At 49.4% G+C, this 11,531-nt stretch overlaps 1 protein-coding gene across 1 annotated transcript in view; it reads right to left on the minus strand.

Moving 5' to 3' along the window:
* The window catches only part of LOC115084488 (toll-like receptor 1), a 38,433-nt gene extending 27,107 nt beyond the window's left edge, over nucleotides 1-11,326 (minus strand). Inside the window, exon 1 of the mRNA XM_029589421.1 lies at nucleotides 9,103-11,326. The gene's annotated coding sequence lies outside the window, so the exon portion shown is untranslated. The remainder of the gene's footprint in view (nucleotides 1-9,102) is intronic.
* Between the last annotated feature and the right edge of the window lie 205 nt (nucleotides 11,327-11,531).

The raw sequence follows: 11,531 nt of genomic DNA on the forward strand, positions 1-11,531 counted from the left end.
AGCACAGGAACAGGAACAAAGGAATAGCAACTAAGTACACAACAAATGTGGAGACCTGTTGCCAAGGCAAAGACCAAATGGCAGGGCCTGTCTTAAATAGCAGGGCTCGGCAATGCCATCATCCGGGGCTGTGGGAAGGTTTTGCGCCATGGCCCCTTTATAGTCAGGAGAGGTGCACGTGCGCTCACCTAAGGCAAATAACTGGGATTACAAGGTGGCGGCTTCTCTCCTACGTGCACGTGGGGAGACGCGATTGGGACCGGAGGCGGCCGTGGAGCAGCCAGAGGAAGCTGGGGAAGTGGTAGGAGCATGAGCGAGTAGGCGGCTGCCTACTGCTGCTAGAGAGGAAGGGCCAGATCTGGGGCCTGGGCACCGGGGTGAGTAGGGCCTGCTGCGGCCGGGACACACAACAGTGTGTATGTAAGGGTGCTAGCCTGTGTGAAGGGATTGTGTATGAGTGTGACAGAGCGACATAGGTAGCCTGTGTGAGAGTGTATGTGAGAGAGAGAAAGGGAGCTTGTGTGGGTGTGTATGCAAGAGAAAGACTCTGTATGAGGGGATGTGTGTGTGCGTGAGAGAGTGAGGGAGCCTATATGAGGGTGTGTATATGTGTACTAGAGAGAGGGAGGGACAGAGGGGAGCCTGTGTGAGGGGCAGTACTGAGAATGGGGTCAAACTCTGGGACTGGTGATAGAGTGGAAGGGGTTAAGCCTAGAGGTGGAGGGAAAGATACTGGCAGGTGGAGGAGTTGGGGTCTGAGAGGGCAAAGTGGCCAGGGGAGTAGGGAGAGCGAGTGGAAGGGACACTCTTACAGTGAATTTCTAGGGAAATTCTGCTCAAAATATTAAAAATTCTGCATCATTAATATCTTTTCTATATTAATTTAAAATGTAATTACTTAAAGACTATCCATATGTTAATCTAATCAATATGTTTTGTAATCAGGCCATCACAGGCACAGATTGGACTGAACCAGTGTGGAAATCTCATAAAGCTTTCGATTACACCGACTGTTCATCTTCAAATGTAGTTTACATACTTATTTGCCCATGTCCTCTACTTTACATAGGGAGAACGAAGCGATCAATTAGAACTCGGCTTACTGAACACCGTAGCTGTCTTGCTACTTCCAAACTCCGATAGTAGCTCACTGTAAAGAAATCATTCATTCTTTTCTAGACATTAAATGGCGAATCATTGAACTCTTACATATCAGTCCACGCGGAGGTAACATTAATGTAGAGATTACTTACCTGATAATCTTGTTTTCCTTAGTGTATGCAGATGGACTCAAAACAAGTGGGTATAGTGTGCTCGTGCTAGCAGTTGGAGACGGATCTGACGTCAGCACGGGTAGTAAAGCAATTCAGTAATCTTCCTTGCAAAGCTGTTATAGCTCTATGAGTACTGACCGATCGATTAATTAGACAGGATTACCCTGACCAGTTGATCGTAGCTGGAGACCGCCAGGATTCTCAACCAGAAGGCGTCGACACCTGGCAGGGTGGATGCCCTATGTAATAAAACATGGCTTACCTTGAGCCTGTGAAATCCTATGAATATTGGCAGCCTGGCGGGATGCTGAGTCCATCTGCATACACTAAGGAAAACGAGATTATCAGGTAAGTAATCTCTACATTTCCTAGCGTGTAGCAGATGGACTCAAAACAAGTGGGATGTACAAAAGCTACTCCTGGACTGGGCGGGAGGCTGCCCGCGGTCCATGTAGGATTGCCCTCGCGAATGCGGTGTCCTCCCTGGCCTGGACATTCAGATGGTAGAATCTGGAGAAGGTATGGAGGGAGGACCACGTCGCCGCCTTACAGATCTCAGCGGGCGACAGCATTCGAGTTTCTGCCCAAGAGGCCACTTGCGCTCTGGTAGAGTGAGCCTTGATCTGTAGAGGCGGTGATTTTCCCGCGTCTACGTAGGCTGCCTTGATAACTTCTTTGACCCAGCGGGCGATAGTTGCCCGTGAGGCCGCTTCCCCTTGCTTCTTCCCGCTGTGTAGAACGAACAGATGGTCCGTCTTTCGTATGGCTTCGGACACTTCCAGGTATCTGGACAGTAGCCTGCCGATGTCGAGATGGCGTAGAAGGCGACCTTCTTCTGACTTTTTCAAACCGTCTGTGGTAGGTAAAGAGATGGTTTGGTTGAGGTGGAAGTGCGAGACTACTTTGGGTAAGAAGGAAGGAACTGTGCGAAGATGGATGGCTTCTGGCGTGATTCGGAGAAACGGATCACGGCAAGACAGTGCTTGTAGCTCTGAGACGCGGCGTGCTGAGCAAACAGCCAGCAGGAACACCATCTTCAAGGTTAACAAACGGAGGGACAGGCCTTGAAGTGGACAGAAGGCGTGTCCCGCTAGAAAGTCCAAAACTAGGTTGAGGTTCCACAGAGGTATGGGCCACTTCAGTGGCAGACGAATGTGTTTGACTCCTTTCAGGAAGCGTGAAACGTCCGGGTGTGTGGCAATGCTATTGCCGGCCCTCCGTGGACCGTAGCAGAAAAGTGCTGCCACTTGGACCTTGATGGAATTGAGGGACAGACCCTTCTGAAGACCATCTTGCAGGAAGTCCAAAATGATAGGAATCTTAGTGGCATGTGGATTGGTGCTATGCGCTTCGCACCAAGCTTCAAATACTCTCCAGATCCTTATATAAGTTAGTGATGTGGAGAACTTGCGAGCTCTGAGGAGTGTATCTATTACCGGCCCTGAATATCCTCGCGTCTTCAGTCTAGCCCTCTCAATGGCCAGACCGTAAGAGGGAATTGAGCCGGATCCTCGTGGAGTATGGGACCTTGTCGCAGCAGGTCCCTGTGCAGAGGCAGGGGTAGTGGAGTCCCTGTCAGCAATCTTCTCATGTCTGCGAACCAGGGTCTTCTTGGCCAGTCCGGGGCCACTAGAAGAACTAGGCCTTTGTGCCGCTGAATCCTGTGTATAATGGCGCCCAGCAGGGGCCATGGCGGAAAGGCGTACAGCAGGATCCCCTGGGGCCATGGTTGTACCAGTGCATCGATCCCCTGAGACAGAGGATCCTGCCTGCGGCTGAAATACCTGGGTACTTGAGCGTTGGACCTGTCTGCTAGTAGGTCCATGCCCGGGGTCCCCCACCGATTCACGATCATCTGGAACGCCGTGGGTGACAGTTGCCAAATCACCGGGATGTAGGCTTTCTCTGCTGAGGAAGTCTGCCGCGGTGTTGTCCTTCCCGGCGATGTGGACGGCGGAGATGTCCTGAAGATTGGCTTCTGCCCAAATCATCAGGGGAGTTATTTCCAGTGACACTTGTTAGCTTCTGGTTCCGCCTTGTCTGTTGATGTATGCCACCGTGGTGGCGTTGTCTGACATCACTCTGACTGCTCGATGTCGCAGTCTGTGGGCCAGTCGCAGGCACGCTAGCCTGACTGCCCGTGCCTCTAGTCGGTTGATGTTCCATCCCAACTCTTCTCTGTTCCACCGCCCTTGGGCAGTGAGTCCTTCGCAATATGTGTCCCAGCCGCTCAGGCTGGCATCTGTTGTGAGCAGGGTCCAAGTCAGAGAGGACATCCTGGACCCCCGGCTCATGTGGCTTTGCTGCAGCCACCATCGCAGCTGATTCCGTACCCTGGCTGGTAGAGGTAGGTGTACGGTGTAAGTTTGTGATTGCGGGCTCCACCGAGATAAGAGGGCGCGTTGTAATGTCCTCATATGTGCCCGTGCCCATGGTATCACTTCCAGAGTGGATGCCATGAGGCCGAGGACTTGCAGGTAATCCCATGCTGTGGGCCGGACGACGCGCAGCAGGGCCTGTAGCCGATCCTTGAGCTTTTCTCTTCTTTTGGTAGTCAGGCTGATTCTGTCTGCTTGAGTGTCGAATAGGACTCATAGGTATTCCTTCGACTGAGACGGCTGTGGGGAACACTTGCTTAAGTTTACTACCCATCCTAGGCTCTCCAGGAGAGCAATCACTCTGCTGGTTGCCCGATGGCTTTCTTCTGGCGATTTTGCCCTGATCAACCAATCGTCCAGGTAGGGATGGACGAGAATTCCCTCCTTCCTGAGGGCCGCCGCCACTACTACTATTACCTTGGTAAAGATCCGTGGCGCTGTGGCTAACCCGAAGGGTAACGCCCGAAACTGAAAGTGTTGGCCCAGGACTTTGAAACGTAGGTAGCGCTGATGATCCCGATGGATTGGGATATGCAGGTAGGCTTCTGACAGGTCTAGGGATGTGAGAAACTCCCCTGGCTGTACTGAATTTTTGACCGATCGCAGAGTTTCCATGCGAAAGCTGGGTACCCACAGGTAACGGTTGACGGACTTGAGGTCCAGGACGGGCCGGAAAGTGCCCTCCTTCTTGGGCACTATGAAATAAATGGAATAATGCCCAGAATTTATCTCCCCTGCAGGCACTGGAATTATGGCCTTGAGGGAGAGAAGCCTCTGTAAGGTAACATCTAGCGCCATCCTCTTGAGGGGTGAACAAGTGGATTCCACCAACTTGTCTGGCGGGAGCCGAAGAAAGTCCAGGTAGTATCCCTCTCGGATGATGGTGAGGACCCACTGGTCCGAGGTAATCTCGGCCCACCTGTGGTAAAAGAGGGTCAGCCTGCCCCCTATGGCTGCTACCCCAGGATGGGCCGACTGATTGTCATTGTGGGGTACGGCTGGGGCCGGGACCCGAGCCGGCTCCCCTCTTATTGTGCTTAGGCCGAAAGGACTGGTTCCTGGCCTGTGACCGAGGTGCCTGGTAGCGAGCCCCGTAAGGGTTGAAGCGCTGAGAGGTTCTACCTCTGGATGGTCTAGAAGTCGGGTGCTGCCTCCTGCGTGGCCTGTCTTCTGGTAGACGAGGTAAAGGAGAGGCGCCCCACTTGTTGGCCAGCTTCTCCAGGTCGCTGCCGAACAGGAGAGATCCCTCGAAAGGCATTCTCGTGAGACGTGTCTTGGAAGAGGAGTCGGCCGCCCAGTTACATAGCCAGAGCTGCCTCCTGGCTGCCACTGAGGATGACACTCCCTTGGCTGCCGTACGGACGAGGTCGGAGGCTGCGTCAGTAAGGAATGGAGAGAGCTGATTCCATCCCTTCTGCCGGGGCATTGTTCTGAGCCTGAGATAAGCAGGAACGCGTCACCACCGTGCAGCAAGTCGCAATTCGTAGGGACATGGCTGCTACCTCAAAAGCCTGCTTCAGGAAGGCATCCATACGCCAGTCATGTGTATCCTTGAGTGCCATCCCTCCTTCCACCGGGATGGTGGTGCGCTTCACAATCGCGCTGACCATGGCGTCTACCTGAGGGCACGCCAACAGGTCCTTAGTTGCCGGGGCTAAGGGGTACATGCCAGCCAAGGCCCAACCCCCCTTGAATGGAGCCTCCGGTGCAGCCCATTCCAGATCAATTAACTGCTGTGCCACTTGTAGGAGGGGAAAGTGGTGAGAAGTTTGGCGCAGGCCCTCTAACAGGGGGTTCACTCTAGGTTCCCCTGGGGTGTCATGGCCCGGAAGGGCCAGTTCCGACAGGCATTGCGAGATCAGGTCTGGAAGATCCGCCCTGACAAAGAAGCGCCTCATGGTCCGATAAGGTTCTACCCCCGAGGGAAGCTCTCCCTCCTCGGGGGGCTCCTCTTCTTCTGCTGGGTAGTCTGAATCCCCATAATTGGGGCTATCAAGTGGCGAGTGGCCGCGCGGGTCCAGGTGCTGGGTCATTCTGGATGTATGGACCCGGTCGGGGAGCTGACTGCATTCTGACAAAGGTATGAATCCCTTTGAATAACTTCACCCAGGAGATCGAAGCCATATCTGGCCGCATGGGAACCAGGCCCCCCTGGTTCACTGGCTGCTCCCCGCTACTTGCTGGCTCCTGAGTGTTCCCTGAGGAACCGGCAAGAATGCTGGGCTGTGACCGACCCTGGCCTGGAACTCCCAGGGCCTCTTCACATTGGGCACATAGGGAGTCTGCATCCTCATTCTGTGTGGCCCTGAGGTTGCATGCAGAGCAGAGATTGATGCCTGATTCTGGAAGTGCCGGCTCTGGCGAAGCCTGGTCACCCTTACTCTCCATGCTGCCGGTGAACTCAATAAGAGTCTGTGTTATGCACGCAAGCAGGTGCCTGAGATCAGCGCTCAGCAACGTGCGCCTATATCATGCGCCTATAACGTGCGCCTAGCAATGCGCTCCTATGAACGGACGCCTAACAATGTGCGCCTATGAACGGGCGCCTATCAATGTGCGCCTATGAACGTGCGCCTATCAATGTGCGCGTAGCAATAGGCAAGACGCTTCAGGTAAAATATGATGGCGAGCAGGCAAACGAAATGGCGGCTTACTGAACTGGCCGCCCCAGAGGCACACTCTGCTTCTCCTCGGATCCTCGGAGACCAACAAGTAAATGTATACGCCTTACCTTGTCTTCGGTGCTTGCCAGCTGAAACCCGGGCGGTCTCCGGCTGCGGGGGGAGAGGGCGAGTACCTTTACCGCCGCGCTCGAGGAGGTGCACCCACTGCCTCTAGGCCGCGCCCGAACTTGTCTCGCTCGGGGGCCAAGTCCACGCCGCGAGACAGCCACCGGACCGAGGCGCTTACCTTCGAGGGACCACGGAAGTCACCTCGGGAAACTCCACTGGGGGAGGGACCGACTGGTATCACCGCAGGAGTGCGGGGCTCGTCGTTAGTAAATATCGTCTAAAAATTTAGTCGTTAGAATTTGGAAGAACGCTCAGCGAGTGTGAAGGAGCTCCAAACTGCTTTGGAGACGGAAATTACTGAATTGCTTTACTTCCTGTGGGGGTATATGTACACGTGCTGACGTCAGATCAGTCTCCAACTGCTAGCACGAGCACACTATACCCACTTGTTTTGAGTCCATCTGCTACACGCCAGGAAAAGCCATTTTAAATTATAAGGAACAACGGTGGATATACAGATTAAATTCAGTTTTTCCCAGTGGCTTAAATACAGCTGTCGAATGGTACACACTAACTTAATCATTCATCCTGCTGTGGTTAATGACGTAACAATTGACGTCATTCACTTACATTGCATATTTATAAGGTTGGTCTTTCTGGTGCAGTCACAGGATAAGAAACGCGGGAACGCCATGTTATACGATCACTGAATTCACCTACAGTAAGTCTTTGACAATATGTTGCCATTGATGCTGAAATGCTTTTCGCTCACTGTATTTTATTGATATTCAATAATTCTTTATATGACATTGACCACCTACATTTTGTTGTAGATGCTGTTATTGAGCCCTTGATAAAGAACTGGCTGTTCGAAACATGGACCCATGTCGGGCATGTTGAGGATGCAAGGCTTCATAGATGTTTGAAAAAAAGACAGCGTTTTACACTAAAGCTAAGCTGAACTTTTACACAGCATATATTTGAAAAATAGATAACTATCAGACCTATGATTAAGAATAAGGCTGAGATACAAAGTTATCCCTGTTCAATGAAGCCTATTATGAAAGTCTTTAACATAGTAAGCGTCTGTGACTAAGGTGTTCGATAGGTACTTTTGGCAATTTGACTGCTCTATATTACTTAAAGACTGTCATGTAAATTGTGTTATTTTGACCAATATGAAGTACGCAGAATTTTAAGTTTTTGTGCGCAGATTTCCCCCAGGTGTAAGATAAGAAGTACAGAATGATACCTCCCCATAATTTCCACCTCTGTCCCTAGCTAAAGGAGTTAAACTAAGGGCACTATTAGTAATGAGCCCCAGTGGGTCCTTACAGTACAGCTGACTGTTTTCTAGATCTGGAGAGCAGCATCTTCCATGGAAAATGAATGGTTTTTAAAGATCATTGGTGTTAAGCTTTTCTCGGTGTAAAACTATGCTGAAATTAGAACACACAGGTAGGGGAGCTCATTCATTTCTAAATGAAATACATAACAGACTTGCGTTTTGTTTCATTTCAAAACAAAATGAAACCCTCCCCCCTCACAAAAAAATATTTTTTTCCATTGACTTTTGTTTGAGAAAGTCAATTAAAAAAAACCCTAACAGATATGAAATTTCTGCCTCACCCTACCTTTCCACCTCTCCAGGATCAAGCTTACACCTTTCAGAAGAGTCTCCAATGTACAGAGAGGCAGAAGCCATCCCCATGCATTCCTGCTCTGCCAGCTTTTGATTTGAAAATGGTGAAGGCCAGCCCTGAGGCCGGCACCATTTTTTTTTTACACCTATATTCTGTATAACCCTAAAACAAAATAGTGCCAGGCCTCAGGGCAGCCTGATGCCATTTATGAACCAGGAGCCGGCGAGGTAGGAACAACCGGGGATTTCGCCTGCCCCTTTCTATATCAGAGACCTCTGTGGAAGGGGCAAGAGTGGTCTGAGTGGATGGCGGGTGTAGGGAGACTGTTTATCCTTGTTCTTGTCTTTGGGGGAGGGGTAATTTAATGTTAATTTTGGTGCAGCAAACAAATCAAACCTAAACAAACATGAAATGAAACAAAACACAACAAAAAATGTTTTTTCCATGCATGCTGCTAAAATAGCAGTCAATGGGGGATTCTGGGGAGAGGGCAGAAAAACCTCCATAAATTAGAAGAAAGCTAGTTTATTTTTCCTTTTTTAGCCTGTTTTTCGAATGGATGAAGGCTTATGAGATCACCCTGTATGTCTGTGTACTTGTGTGTCCATATGCCCCCCTCTAATAACATCTGTGTTAGTCTCCTCTGCACACTAGATTTTCAGCACACATCAGAAGGGTCCAAAGGGATCCTGACAGGGATAGTATTTTTTGGATCCATGCATATACAATATGTGCACACTAACACTTCCTGGAAAGCAGGCTACTTTAATTCTATGTGGAACTTCTTATCTTCCTTTTTATTTCATTGGTGTAGATGGTGGATTTTTGTTAGCTCTTTCTCTCCTCCATCTGACTGCTGGACTTGGTATTCCTGCCACTTGAATTAGCTCTTGTATCAGCAGCAGCATCAGAGAAACAGACAAAAAATGAATGGTCCAAAACAAGAGGAATGCAATTTGGTCTCTTTTACTTTCGTACATGCATTACCCTAAATAGAAGCTTCCCTTGCTTGCTTTCTCCAGGGCTGGTGCAAGAGTATTCGGCACCCTAGGCACACCTCCCTCCCCCAACTTACCTACTGGCAGCAGGTCCAGCGCAGCACTCCCTCCAACTTACTGATGGCAGTGGCTCCCGTTGAAGCTGTGTGCTCCTGTTTTTCGGTCGCACCGGGTTCCCCGACCTGATGAGTGGCAGGATGCTGTTAGCTGTGGGCTCCTGTTTTTCGGTCACACTGGGGGTTCCCTGACCTGATGAGTGGCAGGATGCTGATTTGGTATGTATTACAGTCACGGGAAATAAAGTATGTGTGCTGTAAATAAAGCTATATTTTCATTACTGTATATCCCGTATCTTGTATCATAGTGTGTGTTTAGTACGGTGCAGGTCTGCCTACCTCCCATTCGGGCATCTTGTTACACTCATACCCTCTGATACCCTTCTTAGGGAATTTTGGAGCCTCAGCATATGAGATCACATTCTTTGGTTCACAGGTTCTTCTTCTCCCTCAGTTATAACAGCTCAGTCTACATCCACAGCTTTCCTTTAATTAGGAAAAAAAACCAAACCTCTCTTCTGTGAAGCCTGAGCCCTTAATTGGTCAATAAGCGTTGGTTTAAGACCTGGTTAGTTTAAATCACCTTGCAGGCTAATCCAACAGAGTAATCCTTCCCCAGACATTCAAGTTTCACTTTGCCATTTCACAGATACTGTTTTCCTGAGTAAAGCTAGCTTTTCTTTCGGATAGTTTAGCTGTGATCACTTGTGTTACACTCTTAGTTGCATTGCAGTGCAATGCAAATTATTTTCCCTCTTGCAATCAGAATTGCAGTGCTCGCTGAACCAGTTAAGCTTTTTCTCTATGCACATTGATGTTTAAGCACGCCACTTGAAAAAGTTTCACTTCTGTGAAGTTTTCACAAATGCAGTGTACAAAAAATGCAAGTTTCACCTTTTTGTAATTCATTCTTGTTTTATCATCAACTAGCCACATTTTCTTACCATACAATTATCATATAGGATCGGGAACTTAACCAAAGCACTAATCTCCTCCATTTCCCCCTTTCAGCTCTGGCTTACTAATTCAGGAGAAGTTTGCTCCTCTGCAAAACGTTCTGATTTGCTTCCCCAAGAATCAGAGCCCACCTGTGTCCTTACATCAAGCTCTGTGTTCTTCAGCACCACAAACTAACAAGGCCTTCCACAGGTCCCAGTCCTACTCATTCCAATGTTCTGTTAAAAATCCTGGTCTGACTTCTTTTTAAGTCCTTTTCCCCAGTCATCAGCAATGCAAGTGTAGCGCCCCCTCAGGTTTCTTTCTGCTGCAAGGGAGAGGGGCTGCACTACAGAAGGATTCCCCCCAACTGCACCCATGTGTATGAGTGTCAGATTGGGGGGGGTTTGCGGGTTACGTTAGCACCTCTGGGATAAATAATCCAAATGCTCCGATCCGCTCTTCTATGGGTCTCTGTGGTTCCCACCCCACCCCTGGGAACAGTGTACAGCACAAAAATCACCGCTCTGCGGTAAGCATTGCAATTCGTTTACTATTATCTGTTACGTAGAACACTACAGAAATGATAAAGCAAAAGAAGGGAAAATAATTATTCATAGCACACATCCATAAGCCTAACAATCACCAATTGGCCAAATATTTTCTAGTAAATTAAGCAACCTGCCCAGTCAACCAGGGCAATGAGCAACTTGAATTATTAGTAGCAGTCTGTGCATTCTCCTGCTCAGACTGCCCTCTGGAAAACCTTATGGCTACCCAAGGCCTTAAGGGTAAATGTCATACCAGTGCACAAAAAAATGTTTTACTGTTACTCTCATTAGTCCCCAGTCCAAGGAGTGTAAACACCCCAAAAAAAAAAAAAAAGTAAAAAAATCACAAGAACGTTGGGCCCAGGTATAAATAAGAAAATAGTTGTTAAATCATAGTCAATGCAAGCTGTATAAGTTGAAAAGTAATGGCTCTCTCTGGGGAAACTCCAAGCTTATAGAAGCTCCAAACCAGGGGAAAACAAGCTGGTTCCCTGCCCTGATGCAGGGATTTAGAAATTCGGGGTAGGCCCCCTACTTGGTTGGTAGCAAACGGCAGGTGTTTATCGTGCAGCTAACTGATGCAACAGTCTGGGCCCCCCAGAAAGACAGCAGGGATCGCTGTACGGCTGCTGAGCAAAGTAGGATTACTTAGCTGAACTAGATCCTGCAGGAGGGGGATGTAAACTCTCAGCTCCTGGTAGCAAGGAGGGATCCCAGCACAGCTCTCTGCTTTTCTTCCGCTGCTGCTCTCTCTCGCTGATGTCAGACGCAGCCTCCTGCCTTTTTTTGCTTGCTCCTCACTGGTCTGACGTTCTCTCCTCTCTCCGGCTAGTCAGCTGGCTCCCCATTGGCTCATTTTAGTAACTGAACCCCCTATGCCTCTTGTAATCCGATAAGGGCTGCTTTTTGCAACAGCACAAGTCTCATGCTGGATTTAAAATGAAACAGGTTTATTATGACATC

Source organism: Rhinatrema bivittatum, chromosome 1, assembly GCF_901001135.1.
Source record: "Rhinatrema bivittatum chromosome 1, aRhiBiv1.1, whole genome shotgun sequence".
In the NCBI taxonomy this organism is placed as follows: Eukaryota; Metazoa; Chordata; class Amphibia; order Gymnophiona; family Rhinatrematidae; genus Rhinatrema; species Rhinatrema bivittatum.